We start from the raw sequence: 17,174 nt of genomic DNA on the forward strand, positions 1-17,174 counted from the left end.
TAAAAAATACAGAACCAAATTGCCATTCTATTTTTTCCTAGTTCTTTTTTAAAACAGAAGATTACACTGTGGAAACTGTAGAAGACGAAACACTAAGCATATGACTGTCCTTTTTCTTTTAAATCTCTATGTCGTTAACAGACATTTCTGCAAAGAAGACATCCAAATGGCCAACAGAAGCATGAAAAAGTGCTCAACATCACTCAGCATCAGGGAAATACAAATCAAAACCTCAGTGGGATACCACCTCATACCAGTCAGAATGGCTAAAATTAACAAGTCAGGAAATGACAGATGTTGGCGAGGATGCGGAGAAAGGGGAACCCTCCTACACTGTTGGTGGGAATGCAAGCTGGTGCACCTCTCTGGAAAACAGTATGGAGGTTCCTCAAAAAGTTAAAAATAGAGCTATCCTACGACCCAGCAATTGCACTACTGGGTATTTACCCCAAAGATACAAATGTAGTGATCCGAAGAGGCATGTGCACCCCAATGTTTATAGCAGCAATGTCCACAATAACCAAACTATGGAAAGAGCCCAGATGTCCACTGACAGATGAATGGATAAAGAAGATGTGGTATATATATATATATACACAATGGAATATTATGCAGCCATCCAAAAATGAAATCTTGCCATTTGCAATGACATGGATGGAACCAGAGGGTATTATGCTAATGAAATAAGTCAATCAGAGAAAGACAATTATCATATGATCTCACTCATATGTAGAATTTGAGAAACAAGGCAGAGGATCATAGGGGAAAGGAGGGAAAAATGAAACAATGCGAAACCAGAGAGGGAAACAAACCATAAGAGACTCCTAATCTCAGGAAACACACTGAGGGTTGCTGGAGTGGAGGGGGGTGGGAGGGATGGGTGGCTGGTGATGGACACTGGGGAGGGTATGTGCTATGGTGAGCGCTGTGTATTGTGTAAGACTGATGAATCACAGACCTGTACTCCTGAAACGAATAATACATTATATGTTAATAATAATAATAAAAAAATCTCTATGTCACTCCTATTTCCCCCAATTTCTGCCCAAGGGTGCTCTCTCCATCTTTTCCAGACACCAAAACACAAGGAGCACATCCAGATTCAAGGCTGTCTCAGGCGACATGTCTCGGGCTTCTTGCAACTGCACCGTGCTAGGTTCCAAGCCAGAGATAATCTTGAAATGAGATCAGATGAAGAACAGCACTTACCCCAGCACTGCAAGCTGTGATGGATCCAGCTCCTGGAGCATGGCTGGTGTCACTCTTGTAAGGTGGCCAGGGGGGCAAGGCTGTTTATGGAGAGTGCATGCTGGCCTTCCTGGCATAGTATAATCCTCTCTCTAAGGTCACTCTCAGTGCAGTGTGTCTCTCTGAATAACGATGAATTGGTATTATGACATTGCATTTTTACAAGTGTCCATTGTAATTTGTACTTCTTCCCTTTGTCAACAGACAGCTCTCTTATTTTCAGGATAAGGATCCACTTATGACACCAACAATGACTTTGATATTCGAGCAGCTTAATGCTTCCCATAAATGCATAGCTAGGCTTAGTCAAAACTAGGAGCTTTGTTACTCACTTGGCATTTCCTGATTCTCCCAACTGTAAGGTGAAGCTGGGCTAATCTTTTGTTCCCCCTTCACTGTAATAATCCTTAGCTAAACTAATAGTAAAGGACTGAATTGTGAGAACATTTGGTAGATTCATTGAAAAAAGATCTTTCTTATTTGCAGAAGGCACAACATTTTAGCTTATTCAAATAAGAGGTCTTGGCTTGAAAGGTTCGGTGAGGAGTATTGTATTAGGGAGCATTGTCCTGGAAGGGCAAGTGGAGCAAGGGAGATGAATGAAGGCTTAATAAGAAAAAAGTGACTCTCACAGAGGTAGGGAGGTGGGTGCTCCTTTTGGTGTGATCATCACAGGTAGAACATTAAAAAACAGAATGTTCCATGACCTAGGAATGATTCTCTTGCCAAGTTTCCTGGTTTCTTCCAATCCAAGAATTTTCTTGAAACCCAAGTTTCTTGGTTTCTTCCCAGAATTTTAGTGGAGATGGATAAAGACTCAAAGGAGATTAGGAGCAGATGCTAGATACATTCTATCGTGTAATACGCAAGTACCACCCAGTAGGAAAGAACTCACTGGGATCCATGAAATGGAGAGGAGTTAAAGGTAACTCTTAGCAGTTAGAGACAACTATTTTCAGACCCTGTTTTGGGGTATTCGGAATTGTTTGTTTTGTGCCAGGCCTGTGTTAGGCTCATGAGATACAAAGATGAATAGGGCCTTTTCTTTTTTTTTTTTTTTTTTTAAGATTTTATTTATTTATTTGATAGAGAGAATGAGAGAGAGCACATGAGAGAGGGGAGGGTCAGAGGGAGAAGCAGACCCCCTGCTGAGCAGGGAGCCTGATGCGGGACTCGATCCCGGGACTCCAGGATCATGACCTGAGCCGAAGGCAGTCGCTTAACCAACTGAGCCACCCAGGCGCCCTGAATAGGGCCTTTTCTACTGAAGAATCGCTTACGGATAGCTCACGGATTGCTGATTAGGGAATCCCATCGAGCTCTTCCGCTCCTTAGATGACCCTGCTTCTTGCTGGCTCCCAACATGTGACTTTTACTTGTGACTATTTTTTTTTTCTGCTCCTTGAGACTGTTTTAGATTGTGGAGGAAAGGGTGACCTCATCCTCTGCTGGTGGATATGTGAACTGCTACAGCCTTCCTTGAAAGCTATCTGGAAGCATCTATTAAAATAAAATACACAGCATACTTTTTGACCCCGCAATTTCACTCTGAAAACAAAAGCCAGTATATATGTGTGTATGAACAAGATGTGGCAACAAGACCCAAGAATAAAGTATTTGCCACCTGAAATATGATGGCTGAATAAATTGTGGTAGATGTGCACATGGAATATTATTTTGGAGCCATTAAATAGGACAAATTAGAGCTCTACTACTTGGCTTGGAAGGCTTTTTATGATGTCATTTTTGTAAAGCAAACAGAATCTCTGCACGTGCATAAAGATATTTATGTGAACATGGAGAAAATATGGAGGGATATGCCTTGGAGTGTAAATATAGGTCATGGTAGTTAGGAGGTACAGGTGAAACAGGAGAGGATAGGCAAGAGAAAAAGGAAAGGATTTTTTTTTTTTTTTAAGACTATATGGAGAATGAGGGCGCCTGGGTGGCTCAGTTGGTTAAGCGACTGCCTTCGGCTCAGGTCATGATCCTGGAGTCCCAGGATCGAGCCCCGCGTCGGGTTCCCTGCTCAGCGGGGAGTCTGCTTCTCCCTCTGACCCTCTTCCCTCTCATTCTCTCTCTCAAATAAATAAATAAAATCTTTAAAAAAAAAAAAAGACTATATGGAGAATGAAATGATCCAACACAATGGCAGCTAGGGAAAAGTCCTGCCCACCCGCATCGCCCCCCAGAAAAGCACCAAAACTTACAAAACTTGAATCTGTTAGAGCCTTTACTTTACATCCAATCACCAGTGTACAAGAAATACAGAGAATGGAGGAAACAGATTAAATTATACTCTGGAAGTCCCATCAGCAAACCAATGGAGGAAATCTTAAGGACAAGCAACTTAATTGAGTACATAGAAGTAAATTGCACACAAAAAATAGAGAGGAAATCTATCGATTAAAGGAGGCTTAAATAAGATGTAATAACTGGGGTGCCTGGGTGGCTCAGTCGTTAAGCGTCTGCCTTCGGCTCAGGTCATGATCCCAGGGTCCTGGGATCGAGCCCCACATCGGGCTCCCTGTTCCGCCGGAAGCCTGCTTCTCCCTCTCCCACTCCCCCTGCTTGTGTTCCCTCTCTCGCTGTCTCTCTCTGTCAAATAAATAAATAAAATCTTTAAAAAAATTTTTTTTACAAATGCGTATAGTTTTAGAAAGACTAATTTTATATATGTGTGTATATACACACACACACACACACATAATCAATGTTCTTCTGAACTAAAGTTCAAAACTGAATTAAAGGCATTGTTGGGGAGGAGAGGGGCATACTGAGATTAGCTTCAGGCCTCATAACATGTGCCTGGAATAAATACCTTATTAAGAACAGACTGCTCCCCTAATGGAAGGTGTAGGTTTGTTGTAGGTTTTTTATACTTCTAAATATGCTTTCAAAATTTTCCTACTTCTTTGTCATAATGATATTTAAAAAGTAAAATACCTCATTGCTATTTTATAAAATACATCAGATGCTTCCCTTATGGTCATGGAGTTGAGCCTGTATTTGCAAGCACCCAAATGTCAATTCAAGTGCTTTGGCTATTAATCAACAAACCCAGGCAGGCCCCAAGTATTTCTTGTGCAAAATACTTTGCCAGGTGTTATGGGAAATACAAGTAATAGGGAACAAACTTGGCCAGCAACAAGCTTGCAATGTCTGGAACAATTGTTGCTTTTAAACCTAAATATCTTTATCATTGAGATGCACTGGATTCATTTAGTTTGCGAGAGTTATGGACATTATTACAGTGACTGAAATTTGTGAAATGCTATTAGCTTTTCTGAATTTCTGAATATAATGTTCTTGTTCTGCTTGAATACAGTTAAGTAAACTTGGCTTTTTGGTGGTTGTTTATTTTGCAACGTGAATCATTAGTTTGAAAGCAAACTGCCTATAAGCTGATTTGAGTGCAGAACGTCGCATCCTGGAAATGGAAATGTTGTTATTAATGTTATTAGTGAAACCTACCCCAAATAAAGGACACGTCCCTTGTTTTAATAGCCTGTTGACGTTGATTGGCTGTAGACACAGAAAATGACCCACAGTGAAGTGTATCTGGCCTAATATAGGTTAGCTTCCAGTGGACCTCTGGTGCATCACCAAACATCTGTTAAACAAATGTCCCAAGTGAACTTTGTTTCTTATCTTTTTTTTTTTTTTAAAGATTTTATTTATTTATTTGTGAGAGAGAGAATGAGAGAGAGCACATGAGAGGGGGGAGGGTCAGAGGGAGAAGCAGGCTCCCTGCAGAGCAGGGAGCCCGATGCGGGACCCGATCCAGGGACTCCGGGATCATGACCTGAGCCGAAGGCAGCCGCTTAACCAACTGAGCCACCCAGGCGCCCTTTGTTTCTTATCTTTACAATGTACTGGGAGTACTGCCTGACAGCTTCTCAAAGCAGAGGGCTGGTTTCTCCAGCTTTCCCCTGAATGAGAGCCTTTCCTTTGCTGAACTGGGGCTACAGAACTTGGGTTTTGGCTCTGTTCCATCTGTATGGAGGCTTGTTAAAATTTAAACGAAATCCCAATAATTCCAAGAAATTTTTTTTTACTATTCCTTTAGTTTTGTTATTAAGTAAAAGTAATTTAATCTCATCAGAGAAAAATCAACAGAAAAATCATTCCTTATTAGCAAATCAGAGTAATACTAACAAACTTCAATTTAGTTTGCCAAGCACCATGCTACAAGCATTAGCTTCTTTAATCCTCATAACAACCCGATCAGTTGTTACACTACAAACTAATTTATAGTTGAGAAAACTGAGACCCAGAGAGGTTAAATAATGGATCTAATTTACTTATCTATTATTCAGATCCAGATCTGTCTTCAGAGTCCATATCAGCATACTTAAAATCACTATTACAATTTAGAGTACATTCATTCAGTCTTTTTCTCACATGATATATGTTTGTCTCCATGTGTTTTATCAAACGAGTATCATATGTATTGTTGGATGCTTTCTTTTTTTAAAAGATTTTATTTATTTATTTGAGAGAGAGAGAATGAGAGAGAACACATGAGAGGGGGGAGGGTCAGAGGGAGAAGCAGACTCCCTGCCGAGCTGGGAGTCCGATGCGGGACTCGATCCCGGGACTCCAGGATCATGACCTGAGCCGAAGGCAGTCGCCTAACCAGCTGAGCCACCCAGGCGCCCTGTTGGATGCTTTCTTGAGAGAAAAAGAGAGAGAGCAGCAGCGGGGGCGGGGTGGGGGAGCGGGTGTTGGGGAAGAGGGAGCAGGGAGCCCAGGACCTAAAACAAAGGCAGATGCTTAACCGACTGAATCTCCCAGGTGCCCCTGTTGGCTGCTTTCTAAAAAATTTACCATAAACTTATCTAGAACTTTTCTGCTATCAGTATTCTTTTGTTAAGTGATTTAAAAAACAAAAAGATGTATTGTATCCCATCATATAGGTTTGCCTCCTAACCTTCACGAATTGGGCATTTAGAACGCTTCTAATTTTTCATTATTATGAATAATCCTTTGAAGAACATGTTTTGTTTTTAAGAATTTATTTATTTATTTATTTATTTATTTATTCATTTGAGAGAGAGAGAGCACGCAAGAGCACGCAGAATTGGGAGGAGGGAGAGGGATGAGCAGACTCTGAGCTAAGCGCAGAGTCCAATGTGGGGCTTCATCTCACAACCCTGAGATCATGACCTGAGCCGAAATCAAGAGTCAGGTGCTTAACTGACTGAGCCACCCAGCTGCCCCTGGGCTAAGTTGCTAGAGTCCTACGAAAGAGCAGTCTGCCAGCAGCAACGGCCACGCATGTGAGCAAGCCACCTCAGACCGTCAGTCTGTTAGTCCATAAGACCCTGGGTTACCAGATGACTGCAGCCTGGTGCGTGAGCCCCAGGGGCGTGAGACCTGCTTCCACTCCCACCCCAACTACCGCCCAAGCCAGCAGAGCCCACCGCAACACTTCCCTCACAGAATTGTCGGTGAATAAAATGGTGTTTTAAGCCACTAAGTTTTGGGGTGGTATGTTATATAGAAAAAGCTAACTGATACACATTTGAATAGCAGATACTTGCTTTTATGTAAGGTCATATGCAAGTCCAAGATGGAACATGGCACTGGGAGGGCTTGATAACATTATACCTGGCAGTAAGTGCTTTCTTAGTCTTTTCTAATTATCAGGTCATTTATATGGATTTTTAAATATGCAAAATATCTTTTAATTTCCTTGGCATTTCCATTAACTCTGTGGGAAGCAACAGTTTATATGCTTACCTATTCAAAAAGCAAATTTTCTGTGGTTCTCTGGACAAAGACAATGTTCTATATTTGCGAAGAGTTGAAAAATTATTTAATCATTACTACAACAGCACCAATAACTTTTAAAAATGATCGTCAGCCATGGAAAGCAATCCCACTCAATAATAGTCTTAAAGCTTAACCTTTTTTTCAGACTGGAAGCTTTCAGGACTTTTCCCCTCTGTCGTTGTAATTTGATTTTTTTTTTCTTTGCCAAGAACTAACTAGATATGGTTCTGTTTTTGTTGACCTTCAATCTTTACACTTCAGAATTTTTCAACTCCAGATGTTAATTTATTTCAATGATGATTACTTCAGTTTTTTTGGCTTTGTTTCTTCCATGGAGAGCCTTATAATTCTTCTCTTGTCTTTATTTCCTATCACTTTTATTTATAATATCTATTTCATCATTTTCATATTTTTGTCTTCTTCCTCTACAGTCTGGAATAATTCCCACATTTATGTAATAAGTCAGTGATTCCATTTCCTACAGTGTTGGCTCCTTGTTTACTGTTTGCAATGAGGATTTTAATTCTGATAATACATTTTTAGTTTCTTAGTTTCTTGTTTTTCTTCCTTATCTCACTCTATTATCTTTCTTTTTTTTTTAAAGATTTTATTTATTTATTTGACAGAGAGAGACACAGCAAGAGAGGGAACACAAGCAGGGGGAGTGGGAGAGGGAGAAGCAGGTTTCCCGCTGAGCAGGGAGCCCGATGTGGGGCTCGATCCCAGGACCCTGAGATCATGACCTGAGCCGAAGGCAGATGCTTAACGACTGAGCCACCCAGGCGCCCTTCTATTATCTTTCTAGGTCATTGTTCTGTCTCCTCATATATTTTACTTCTATTTCACTTAATCTGTATCTTCCCATTTCTTTTCTTTCTACTAAGACTGCTGAACAGTTTTCTAAATATGTGTGTGTGTAGATTCTATAGAAAGTCACTTTCAGATCTGTGCACCTGTATTCGTTTGCTAGGGCTGCCATGACAAAATACTACAAACTGGGGGACTTCAACAACAGAAATTTATTTTCTCACCATTCTGGAGGCTGGAAGTCCAAGTTCAAGGTGTTGACAGAGTTCATTTCTTCTGAGGCCTCTCTCATTGCCTTGCAGATGGTCACCTTCTATGTCCTCCTATGGCCTTTCCTCTGTGCTTGCTCAGACATGATGTCTCTGTGTGTCCAAATTTCTTCTTTTTAATAAGGACATCAGTCAAATTGGATTGGGGACAATCCACCCTAACAGCCTCTTTTTATTTATTTTTTATTTTTTATTTTTTTTAAAGATTTTATTTATTTATCAAAGAGCGAGAGACAGAGGCAGGCAGAGGGAGAAGCAGACTTCTTGCTCAGCAAGGAGCCCGACGTGGGACTCGATCCCAGGACCCTGGGATCATGACCTGAGCTGAAGGCAGACGCTTAACCGACTGAGCCACCCAGGTGTCCCAGCCTCTTTTTAACATAATACTTCTTTAAAGGCCTTATCTCTAAATACACTAACATTCTGAGGTACTAGAGATGAGAGTTTCAACATATGAATTCTTGGGGGACACAATTCAACCCATAACAGTACCTCAGTTGTAAAAATGATGTTCCCTTTTCCTCGATGCTTAGCCAGGCCATTTATAATTCCAAATTGGCCTTCACTTCCTGCTTATGCTAAGCCTAAAAATCAACTAGAAGTGAAAGCTTATTGTCTTCTCTAGTCTTCTCTGAGCATGCTTGCTGCCCTGGGCATGCCCACAGTTTTCTAGATGAGCTAGTATACTCAAGAGCTTTTCAGTTCTTATTCCCCAAAGAATCTCACTCCCCAACTTTTTCTTCCTGGCTTTTGTCTTGTCTACTGTATGCTTCAGTTGTTAATTTTTGTGACAGGTGGCAGCACTTGGCTGTCAATATTTTTGAGGAACATCTTCCACCCTAGGAGGGTTACAAGTTAGGTGAACAAAGACAGGCTCCTTGTGTTAGTTCTTCAGGGAAGCCACAGACAGGTCAAAACAAATGTGACTCCTTGGGAACAAGGTTTTCTCTCCTCCCTCTAGTACCATGTATTCATACTGAGGATTCAAGTTGCCATCTTGAAGACTGCCACCATACTGGGAAAGGGATGGGGTGAGGCTAAGTCAAAATGCCACAGAATTCTCTTATTGTGTTCTAGCAGACTTTCTCCTGGTTAACTGTTCACTTGATTGCTGTAAACACTTGCCACCTTGCAGCGTTCCAAAAGATTGGTTTTTACAGTTTTTGACAGGTTATTTGGTGTTTCTGGGGAAGCACAAGCCCCTTGAAGTCTTTACTCTGTGATCTTCACTGATGTTATAAATCCAGTTGGATGATGTTTGAAGCCCTTTTGTGTATCTCCAATTAGATGGCAAATTGATCTAAATACTACTAACTTAACTTCTACAGTCTAGCATACTTTCTTCTTTGATGATTATGGAAGATAATGGCAGGATTTTTTTTTTTCCTGGCTCAATGTCTGGATCTCTGTTATCCTAAAAAGATGGACTATCTGAAAAGCTTAGTTTCCAGAATGTGCTACTAGAGAGTCTTCTGGTTTTTAATCTACATTTCTGGCAGTCAGCTTTTAACCTTTTTTGCTCATTTCCCCTTCCTTGGCCCAACCTTAAATGATGGAGTCCTTCAGGGACCAATTGCAGGATTTTTTTTTTTCTTCATTTTATGCTTTTCTAGGGGGGTTTAGATCCTCCTAAGCCTGTAAATGCCATGGATACTCTAATTATTCCAAAATTAATATCTCCAGTCCTGTTACCTGTTGAATTTCAGACCCAGGTGTTACTCAGTATTTCTTTTAATAGCTCACAATATCCCAGAATAAACATATTAAAAACTGAACACTTAGTTCTCACTCTTGCAACAATTTTTCTCCTTGGTTCTTCTCCATTTCACTAAATGACACTTCTATCCATCTAGTCATTTCTTCCAGGGATTTTGGAGTCATCCTTGACTTAACACTCCTGACCTCCCAAAACTGTTAAATTTAATAATTAATAAATAATAATTAATCATATATATACCTATTTCTTGAAAGTGGCCAATTCTTGACAGCTCTCTGTCAGTACTATAAGATAAGCTGCCATATCATATTTTGCTTGTATTCCTCCAATAGTCTTCGACCTGTGTCTCTGCTTACAAGCTTGCCACCCACAACTCACCCCACAATTACAGTGAATGTTTAAGAGCACAAGTCAGATCACATCACTCTTCTTTTCAATCATAACTCATTAATGTGGCTCACAAGGTTCTTACATGATCAGCCTTCCACATACCTGTCCAGCCACAGGCCATGCCATGCTCTCCTTTTGTCACCACGATTCAGCCAAAGTGGCCTCCTTTTAGTTACTTTACAAGTTCTCTCATGCCTTAGGATTTTGTATGAGCTCTTTTCCCTCAGCTCTTGTCCTCTTCCTCCCACCCTTTTCCTGGCCAATTCCTCTGGCCTCCCTTCTTTAGGCCAGCCTTCTCCAAATTCTCAATCTAAGTTAAAATGCTCTGCCCGACTCTCTCACAGCCTCTTGAACTCTTCCCTAATAGATCTTATAAACTTTTCTATGGTTATTTGTATAATTATTACTTACCATTGGTTCTCCTTAGGACTATAAACTTTATGAGACCATGTCTGTTTTCTCATCATCTCTATTCATAGTGCCTATCAAGATGCCAAGTTAGTAGTCACTGATAAATATTTTTGCATGACTAAATAAAAGAACGGGTGGATTAGGGGTCAGAAGCTGTCCTATTCTGCTTGTTTTCAAGGAGTAATGAGCATTAAGTATTTCCTGTGTCCCTGCCCACACTCCAGTAATGAGAGCAAACCCCTAATTTCCCTTGTTTTTCTCCCCCTCATTTGTGTCAGGAATGTTGTTTGCTTTGTTCAAAGACCTTGCGATGTAGGAATTGAACACCAAGATGAGCCAAAGGTGAGAGAGGACTGAAGATGCTTAGGATGTATTGGTAATTGCCAATGAAGAAGGAGAAAAGCCACTGGATTATTTAGGAAGTTTAAAAAGCCATGCATTTATACAAAAGATTTATCAGAAATGTTATAATAATATAAATGAAACAAAATGAGAGAAAAGAACACTGGAATTAGGATAAAATTCAATAGTTGTGTCAAAAAACACAGCTCCAGATCCTTACAAGGGGAAAGAAAAAAAAATGTGAATCCAATGGGAGTGTGAAGAAAAGAGGAAGTGGTTTCTCAGAATTGGAAGTTATCAGAAATTTAAAGGCCACAACTGAGAAACAATGCTGGAAGTCATGAGGAAGGCTGTGCAAACAGCATTGCTGTGAATTTTATCCCTATTATGACATTTAAATGAGAATGTTTTGGAATTTAGGATCTAGTAGGAGATATTAGAAGTTATAAATGGGGTTTTATGCATGAAGAAGGTATAGGTATTTTTTATTACACTTTATTTTATTCAAATACCAGTGTGATCACACATGGTCCATGAACATTCAAATAGTACATGAAATATGATCAGATGTTGAAGATTGGTCCTCAGACATTATCGCCAATGACGCAGTGCTTGCCCATGGTCTCACTGATATAAAACCACATCCATACATCAGTGGCCACCAAACCACTCAGCCCAGCTTCCTTACCTGTGAGCTGTTTGTAGCTACCAGTTTGAGCACTATTGATGATTATTTTTCAGACTCTAAGTAGTTCCAGGAATCTCAGCAGGGGTTGGAGGAACCAGCTCAACCTTAAAATCATGCCCAACGGTGGCTAATCCAGGCTTTGAGTGATTCACAACAGCATTGATCAGCACCAGAGCCTTCTCAGTGAGGTAATGGGCAAATAATACCATGGGGCTAGGGTGGAAAGTTTGTCACCCTGAGTGGCTGGCTGAATTAGGTCTAGATATTTTCAAGATTAGATATTTTACAAGACTGATAATTCCAAAGGTGATCCAGGAAGCAGAGGAGTGGAGGAGAGAAAAGCTTAATGCTTCAACAATAAACTTGAATTGGCAGTGACACATCAGGAATCAAGGTGAGGGATGAGGGGAAAGTCAATATTCACTTAGGTGGGGGAATTACTGGAAGAAGCCCTAATGAGTGATGGGAATGAAGATTTGAGATGAATCATCAAGGAGCCATTTAGTTAGACTGTTTTTTTCCTTATTAACTCTTCTTACTTAATTTCTTGTGGCATCTTCTGAATTCTCCTTCATAAAATCTGCAGAATGTATAAAATTGTGTGTGCGTGTGTGTGTGTGTGTGTGTGTGTGTGTGCATGCGCATGCACCTATACTTCCTTGAGAAGTAATGATGCGGAGCAATTTCTGGAGCTATCTAAGAATGTAAGGAGTATCAGTTAGCATATATCTGGCTGCATATCCTAGTGATGGTGACATTAGTAATAAGAGCAATTATTTCACATTGTATGAAATCTGGAGGTATTTGGTTTCAGGGTTGGTTCAGTGGCCCAATCCTATCATCAAGGCCCATGCTCTTTCTTTTTGCCCCATTATTCTTAGCATGTAGCCCTTATAGATACATGTAGATATAATTCCTTGAGGTCTGACTTGGAGGGAAATACTATAACATATATACTAAGTTATATGAGATGTTATGAGTTGTGCTCTGCTTGGAACACTTGTATATACACACACACACGCACAACTCCATACACACTCATTTATACTAAAAATAAAGACATATACAACATTCCAGAAGAGAAAGGAACTAGCGACTGTCATTTGTACATGCCCATAAATGACAGGGGAAATCCCAAAATGAATTTCTGAGAACTTAGGCAGCCACCCTTCCATACTCAATAAGGAGGTGAGGAGGTTCCCAAATCAGCGAACGTGGGATGGACTGTGGTCTAAAGGTAAGCATGGCTGACTACATCCTGGGAGAGATAAGTATGGACTGTGACATGAGGTCTGCTGAAAGCCTGGTCTGAACTGGAAGATTCCCTAGTACTATGGCAGCAACCTCAACATTTCTAGCAGAGTCAGATGCAGGTTTAATTTGGTCCTTAATTTTATCCTACTTTAGTTTGAGATTTGATGCTTATGACCAGGGTCCCCTAATTAATCACTCTTAATCATTGTTATTTGGAATTGTGACATTTTCAAATGCGTGCCTAGACAAGTGTCAATGAGAAGCAGTGAATTAGTGAATCAGGTCTAGACAGCTCCCTGCTTTAAAGTAGCATTTCACAAGCTAAGTGTCCTGTGTAGTAAGGAGTCACCCTGAGTTAGTAAGAGTAGAACTGGGGAGCTCTGAATGGCCATTTGCAAGAGAGCAATAAAAATAATGTAACTTCAATTTTTCTCCTCAAAGCTAAAGATATTAGTTTACCAACATCCACCTGGATTGAAAAACTTACTGAAAAGAGAAGTGGATTTTGGTTTTATGAGGCTATTAGATTGTTGTCCAAAGATACGATTGGCTAATTTGGTAAAACTGGTTCCTTGTTGCCAAGGCATGTTGTATTAAGAATGAATTGCCTTGCATTAAGCTAGGGTGTAGTAGATACTCCCTCCCACTCACATGTTGTTTATAACCACTTGGGATAGATCATCATGACCTATGCTTGACTATAGTTTCCAAAACTGATACATCACTTTAAGAAGGGAGGTGTTCTGGGTGAAGCTGAGATATGAAAACCCAGTCTTCCCAGAGCCTCAGCAGGCTTGTCCCTCTCCAGTGAGAAATGAATTTATTTTACAGTTCAAATGACTACTTAATGCCATAGACACAATCCCTGGGTAACAAATGTTCTGTAGCAGGATTGTCTCTGATTTTCTTTCTCTTTATTTTTTTTTTCACCTACTCTTCTCCCTTCTCCGGATACTAATGTTCCCTCATAATTTTTATGAGCCTTCAGGGAAAGATGAGAACTAGCCTACTTGAAGGTATGAAAAGATTTGCTAATGAATAAAGTCTACATTTTTTGTGTCAGTTTTCCTCATTAGAAAGGGAATCAGAAATAGAAATTCTGGCCAAGTACTGAGAGCTGAAGAAGATAAATAGCTGTGGATTTCAATGCATTTCGTCAGATAATTGTAAGCTACAACTTGCTGAGAGTGTGATGAGAAACTCTCATTTGGTGTTGTTAGTTCCATAGGGGGAGCATAAAACATCTAAAAATATACTGAGGTGACCTAATTCACTATTTTTAACTTTTATCTCCATAACCATCTTAAAGGAAGCATGATTTGAAGACCATCATGAAGTGTTTTATGTGCCAAATGTTTTACTCAAAATGGCCAAACAAGTGGGGCTCTGGAGGAGTCCCAGGAGCCAAAGCCAGACACGACATAGGTTTGAGACAGACGGTACAAGAGCCAAAGGGGACCCCAAAGCCTGTTCAGATTAGAGCCAGCTTTTGGGAGAAGCGGGCCCAGGGGCACAGGTCTGGAGTAGGATGGGGCTGCCTCTAGATTTAGGACCACTGGACCACACCACTGAGTAGGAGCTTCACGCACCACCACATGGGACTTATCTGCGTTAGGATAAACCAGGATTGCAATGCAGACAGAGACTTCGAATCCACAGAAATTTTGCCTGTGATGTTCAAATGAGGGGTCCAAATTTTTTGCAGACACTAGAGCCTTCAGGGAGAAGAGCATCGATTGAACAACAGCTCATATTTGGAGAGCATTCAAAACCTCCAGATAGATTTAAAAAATTATTAGTAGTTCAAATTTTATTAAGCATTATTTTTGTCATATACTTTATTCTTTTCATTTAATAAATCTTAAATTAAAAATAGTTTGCTTTTATTGTATGCAGTTTAGAAGATGCAGGAAAGCACAAAGAAGCAGATAAAACTCATCCACACTCAATTTTTATAACTTGCAGATAACCACATTTATATTTTTCTTCTAGTCTTTTTTACATGTCTACAAAACAAAATTAGGAATATACGGATTTTGGTAGATACAAGCTATACAAAATTCACCTAACTGCCTGCCTGGAGAAGAATCACAGGGTAAGGAAAGGGGAAGAGAAAAATGTACAGGTCCTTGGTTCACAGTGTTCCTACTACACTAACACTGAATCACCCCTGCACAACGAGAGGGCCAATCTTTTTTGGATATCACTGACTTATTTGGAAGGGCTTCTGGGAAAATATGTGCTATTAATACCTTATCATGGGTATCAATTGTGGATACCTTTGACTAGACGGAATGAGACTGAGAAAGTTCATTTAAAAAATCTTAAGCATGTATTTTTCAGGGCAGAGCCAGCCAGACTCACGGTGCAGTATGATTAAGGAGGGTACCCAGTCATTAGCTTGGGGCATGTTGGGTCGGGGGTGAATATCCACATGCCATCCAAATAGACTGAAATCTCAGATTCCAAATTGAAACTTACCCATGTTAGGGCATAATCCCTGGGGGTCAGATCAACTAGTGGTGGGCACTTCTGGAGGATTCCTTTGAGGATTAGGTAAAAGGATGTCCCCACATCCAAAATACTTTCTTTCCCACATGCAGCATGTTTGCCCAGGCTCTTGGCACAGGTAAGTTCAGGCAGACTTCATCACCCTCTAATGACGCTATTACTACTTCCATTTTACCGATGAAGGAACTGAGGCTGGTGGAGATTAAGTAACCTGCCCAAAGTCACGTGGCTGGGAAGTGAATTCAAATCATTGTGATTCCAAAGCCCATCTCTTGAGATTGGCTAGCTTTTAACCACAGCTCCTGGGTGCACAGCTAAACCTCATCTCCTACTCTCTTCGGCAGTTAGATGGGGCCGTGTGACAGAGTCCTGGCCAATGGCATATGGATGCCACTTCTAGGTTTGGTCTGTGGACACTGTCCATATGCAACACTCCATATTTTCTCTTACGCTATGTGATGGCTAGATGCCAATGTCCAAGACCTAGAAAGTCACATGTTGAGGATAGCAGAGGCTCTATCAGCCTGGATCCCTGAGTGACTTATGGAGCTAAGCACCTTCTCTGGCCATCAACTTCCCTTCACTCAAAGACTGTTGAACTTGATGTGAGGGGGAAATAATTAGTAAGTATCATTACCTTAACTAAAATCACATCACAAGTAAGTGACAGAAGCAGGATATGAGCCCAGTTGTCGTTACTCCATAAACCTGTGTTCTTTTCACTGTACGGTCCATTCTGCCTCCTTTTGCGGTGAACTAAACTATGGAGATTGTATCCTTCCACATGGGTTGCTTTAAAAACAGAAAGTTACCCAAGGAAGTTCTAATTCCAACATTTTCTCTCTACTAGTCTTTATGCCACAACAACAGAGCCAATTATATTGTGTCAAGCTGGATTTTCACAATTTATATTGATTTTTCAGGATAGTAATGACCAAGCAAAAGAGCCTGTCATTGGTGTACATGTGCATGACTTCCTCTGGACTGAAGCTCCGGTCAGACTATCTGCAACTCATCTTACTGGCACTGAAAACCCTTCTTTGCCTGTCTTCACCTACCTCGGCGAACTTCAACGCCACTGTTTGCCAACAAACAAAACAACCCCACTGTTTTCTACCCTCTTCTCTCATCTGGTTCTTCTTAATGCTGCCTGTGTGTGTTCTATGACCTTGCTCATGCTGTGTTCCTGACTGGGCCCTCCTCATACTCTGAGACATAACTCCAATTCCCTCTCCTCGGAGACTGTTTCCCTGGTGATTCCTGTCCCCACTGATGTGTCATTTTTAAAAAATATTTAAGAGATGCACTGAACATTTTGACATTTGATGTTGTTCTGCCTTATTTTATTCTTAATTGCTTTTTATGTGGAGCTTTATCTTCCCTTTAAGATTTATACATTCTCGAAGACTCTAACTCTAATGTGTACAATTTGGCAACCAGCATAACATCTGACATGGTATCTTGCAAATAGAAGATGCTCAATGATTTGTGTTTGAATGATTCAAAGAATGAAAGTAATAGTGATTTCTTTTGTTTCTTCCAAAGTGCCCAGAATGATCCTCAATACAGTTTTTTCTTCCTCAGTACAGTTTTTGGAACAATTGTTGGCTGAATTCTATCTTCATCATTTGGGGCCTTTCCTGAGGCATTTTTGGGTATGAGCTTGAACCATGGTCCTAATTGGTCTAAAGTGACCTCCAAGCTTCTATGATGGTGGTTCTCAAACTTCAGCATGCTGAGTGCCACCCCAAGAGGTTTT

The 17,174-nt window shown here is 40.5% G+C and overlaps 1 long non-coding RNA gene across 1 annotated transcript in view; it reads left to right on the forward strand.

The window, feature by feature from the left end:
- LOC145720532 (uncharacterized) overlaps positions 1-16,962 on the forward strand; it is a 47,871-nt gene extending 30,909 nt beyond the window's left edge. Inside the window, exons 3-4 of the long non-coding RNA XR_014143565.1 lie at positions 1,074-1,266; positions 16,339-16,962. This is a non-coding gene — a long non-coding RNA (uncharacterized LOC145720532). The remainder of the gene's footprint in view (positions 1-1,073; positions 1,267-16,338) is intronic.
- Positions 16,963-17,174: the final 212 nt, after the last annotated feature.

The sequence above is a fragment of the Leptonychotes weddellii genome, chromosome 3 (assembly GCF_054177405.1).
Source record: "Leptonychotes weddellii isolate Sample4059 chromosome 3, ASM5417740v2, whole genome shotgun sequence".
Taxonomy (NCBI): domain Eukaryota; kingdom Metazoa; phylum Chordata; class Mammalia; order Carnivora; family Phocidae; genus Leptonychotes; species Leptonychotes weddellii.